Source organism: Anopheles ziemanni (assembly GCF_943734765.1).
Source record: "Anopheles ziemanni chromosome X unlocalized genomic scaffold, idAnoZiCoDA_A2_x.2 X_unloc_121, whole genome shotgun sequence".
In the NCBI taxonomy this organism is placed as follows: domain Eukaryota; kingdom Metazoa; phylum Arthropoda; class Insecta; order Diptera; family Culicidae; genus Anopheles; species Anopheles ziemanni.
In genome coordinates, this window is record NW_026689732.1 from 15001 (window position 1) to 19674 (window position 4674).

Genomic DNA, 4674 nt, shown 5'->3' on the forward strand with positions numbered 1-4674 from the left:
AGAACTGAACTTTATACTTCACACCACAGTATTGAGTAATGTGCCCTCTTCCACATAGGGCAAGCTGGAATGTTCCATTTTACCCAGGACGGCCGAAGCGGCGTGGACCAGTGGAGGACTACACAATCATGAGGTTTGATATCGACTTGTGTGTTTCAATAGGATACCGATGGTATGGTTTGAACCGATTTGATTTAGCCATTCTGAAGTCATCACTTGGTTGAAGCGCTGAACTAGGGAGGCATCGTTTACATATATATTGGTTTTCGCATGCTCTACTAGGTTAATGTCATGAGGTTGGCTATCGAGCATGCCCAAGTGATGACTTGATTGTGTGCTTGCTTGAATTCTTCACATTTCATACCATCGGTTAGTTGTCGAATCATTCCTCGATCATAACCTTCGTTCTTGGTTCATGTATGCTCTCTTCCACATAGGGCAAGCTAGAATTAACTATCTTACCCAGGACCGCCGAAGCAGCGTGGACCAGGGGAGAACTATACTTTGTCTTGTATGCCCTCTTCCACATAGGGCAAGCTAGAATTAACTATCTTACCCAGGACCGCCGAAGCAGCGTGGACCAGTGGAGGACTATACTTTGTTCATTACACCACAGTATTAAGTATGGTGTCCTCTTCCACATAGGGCAAGCTAGAACTAACTATCTTACCCAGGACCGCCGAAGCAGTGTGGACCAGGGGAGGACTATACTTTATACTTCACACACTAGCCATATTGAAGTCATCACTTGGTTGAAGCACTGAACTAGGGCGAGTCTATCGTTTACTTTGCATTGGGATAATACGCTGCATGCTCTCTTAGGTTAATGTCATGTGGTTGGCTATAGAGCATGCCCAAGTGATGACTTTGTTTAAAGCTCAACAGGTAGAGTATTATGTCCTCTTCCACATAGGGCAAGCTAGAATTAACTATCTTACCCAGGACCGCCGGAGCAGCGTGGACCAGGGGAGAACTATACTTTGTCTTGTATGCCCTCTTCCACATAGGGCAAGCTAGAATTAACTATCTTACCCAGGACTGCAAAGCAGCGTGGACCAGTGGAGGACTATACTTTGTTCATTACACCACAGTATTAAGTATGGTGTCCTCTTCCACATAGGGCAAGCTAGAACTAACTATCTTACCCAGGACCGCCGAAGCAGTGTGGACCAGGGGAGGACTATACTTTATACTTCACACACTAGCCATACTGAAGTCATCACTTGGTTGAAGCGCTGAACTACGGCGGGGTAATCGTTTACAGGTTATAATCATATAGCTGCATGCTCATTAGTAGATAATGGAATATTGTATGGCAATATGAGCATGCCCAAGTGATGACTTTGTTTCAAGCTCAACAGGTAGGGTATTGAGTCCTCTTCCACATAGGGCAAGCTAGAATGAACTATCTTACCCAGGACCGCCGGAGCAGCGTGGACCAGTGGAGGACTCTATACTTTATACTTCACACCACAGTATTGAGTACGACTTGCATAAAGCCCCTAATGAGAACCACGAGGGCTCTCTCAATGTAGAACCACGAGGGCTCTAGTACCGATTCTCTCGGTACGGCTTGGTCCGTGTTCCTTTATGCTTGTACTCTTAGAAAGTCTCAACCCGGAGGTCTTGACTTTGATTGTCATAGTTGGACTACGACGGGGCATCCGACCATTGCTGATCGAACACCCCTGATTCACCATCTTTCGGGTAGGCGGTACGCGTACCTCCGGACGCGGAAGTCTCAACCCGGAGGTCTTGACTTTGATTGTCATAGTTGGACTACGACGGGGCATCCGACCATTGCTGATCGAACACCCCTGATTCATCATCTTTCGGGTAGGCGGTGCGCGCACCTCCGACGCGGAAGTCTCAACCCGGAGGTCTTGACTTTGTATTGTCATAGTTGGACTACGACGGGGTATCCGACTCATCGAATACCCCAGAAGCACACCATCTTTCGGGTAGGCGGTACGCGTACCTCCGGACGCGGAAAGTCTCAACCCGGAGGTCTTGACTTTGGTTGTCATAGTTGGACTATGACGGGGCATCCGACCATTGCTGATCGAACACCCCTGTTACACCATCTTTCGGATAGGCGGTGCGCGACACCACCGACGCGGAAAGTCTCAACCCGGAGGTCTTGACTTTGTATTGTTGGATAGTCCTCTTCCACTATAGGGCAAGCTGGAAATATTCCATTTTACCCAGGACTGCCGAGGCAGCGTGGACCAGGGGAGAACTTCACGGAATCTTCAGGCATCCATGATTGCCATAGTGCGTAAGCCGCCGCTGTGTGCGTCAACTCGTTCCCCGTGAGGAGGAGTCTAGCCGCCGCTAAAAGACGAAGCATTAAGTGTCCTCATTCCACTATAGGGCAAGCTAGAATGAACTATCTTACCCAGGACCGCCGAAGCAGCGTGGACCAGGCGAAGACTATACTTTATACTTCACACCACAGTATTGAGTACGACTTGCATAAAGCCCCTAATGAGAACCACGAGGGCTCTCTCAATGTAGAACCACGAGGGCTCTAGTACCGATTCTCTCGGTACGGCTTGGTCCGTGTTCCTTTATGCTTGTACTCGCGGAAAGTCTCAACCCGGAGGTCTTGACTTTGATTGTCATAGTTGGACTACGACGGGGCATCCGACCATTGCTGACCGAACACCCCTGATTCATCATCTTTCGGATAGGAGGTGCGCCCACCTCCGACGCGGAAGTCTCAACCCGGAGGTTCGGACTTAGAGTTTTTCCCATTTAAAAGTTTTTCTCTTAGCCATACTGAAGTCATCACTTGGTGAACGATTGAACTAGGGCGGGTTAATCGTTTATAGGTATCATGTGGTTTGCATGCTCTCTTAGGTTAAGGTCATGTGGTTGGCTATCGAGCATGCCCAAGTGATGACTTTGTTTCACGCTTGCTTGATTTCTTCATGATTCCCTGTTATATAGTGTAATCATTCGAGAACAGGGAATCTTTGGTTTTGCTCAACAGGTATTGGATGTCAACTTGGTATCTAGATCGCATTAAGTCTCAACCCTTAGGTTCGGACTTGTATAGTGACATCTTGTTACGGTCTTGAGTCTCAACCCGCAGGTTCGGACTACTTAGTGTTTGATCGAATATAATATGGCAACTTGTGCCTAAGTCTCAACCCGCAGGTTCGGACTTCTGTTTATTTGGCCAATGTATGTATAAGGCAACTTGTGCCTAAGTCTCAACCCGCAGGTTCGGACTTGTGTATTTGTTCGAAGTCATGTATAAGGCAACGTGTGCCTAAGTCTCAACCCGCAGGTTCGGACTTGTTAGTGTTTCGTCAACTTTCATATGGCAACTTGTGCCTAAGTCTCAACCCGCAGGTTCGGACTTGTGTATTTGTTCGAAGTCATGTATAAGGCAACTTGTGCCTAAGTCTCAACCCGCAGGTTCGGACTTGTGTATTTGTTCGAAGTCATGTATAAGGCAACGTGTGCCTAAGTCTCAACCCGCAGGTTCGGACTTGTTAGTGTTTCGTCAACTTTCATATGGCAACTTGTGCCTGAGTCTCAACCCGCAGGTTCGGACTTCTATAGTGTTTCGTCAATTATCATATGGCAACTTGTGCCGAAGTCTCAACCCGCAGGTTCGGACTTCTGGAAGGATCACTTGGCCACTAATGATCCTTCCGCAGGTTCACCTACGGAAACCTTGTTACGACTTTTACTTCCTCTAAATCATCAAGTTCGGTCAACTTCGATAAAGCAGACGCGGTTCACGAGGATCCAGCGAACGATCATCTCCAAAGACCTCACTAAATAATCCATCGGTAGTAGCGACGGGCGGTGTGTACAAAGGGCAGGGACGTATTCAACGCTGGCTGATGACCAGCACTTACTAGAAGTTCCGAGTTCATATGGACCATTGCAATCCATAATCCCTACTAAGTGAGTATTTGAGTGATTTCCCGTTCCTCTCGGAATAGGAGACACGCTGCTACCCACATTGTAGCACGCGTGTAGCCCAGAACATCTAAGGGCATCACGGACCTGTTATCGCTCGATCTCATTTTGCTAAACACAAATTGTCCTGCTAAGCAGCGTACCGTAAGTGCACTTGCGCACACGAACAGCGAAGGTGTCAGGTCATACTCCACCGAAAGGTCCTAACCCGTTCCAATCGGCATCGACGCATTAACGCTGACTGCGTTCTAGTTAGCATATGTGAGTCACGTTCGTTATCGGAATTAACCAGACAAATCAATCCACGAACTAAGAACGGCCATGCACCACTACCCTTAAATTTGAGAAAGAGCTATTAATCTGTCTCACCTCCATAAGTTCGGACCTGGTAAGTTTTCCCGTGTTGAGTCAAATTGAACCGCAAGCTCCATTTCATTGTGGTGCCCTTCCGTCAATTCCTTTAAGTTTCAACTTTGCAACCATACTTCCCCCGGAACCTGACTTTGGTTTCCCGGAAGCTACTGAGAGCACCTGGTTGTAGCGTCTCCCAATTGCTAGTTGGCATCGTTTACGGTTAGAACTAGGGCGGTATCTAATCGCCTTCGATCCTCTAACTTTCGTTCTTGATTAAAGAAAGCATCCTTGACAAATGCCTTCGCTTTAGTTAGTCTTACGACGGTCTACGAATTTCACCTCTCGCGCCGTAATACTAGTGTCCCCAACTACTTCTGTTAA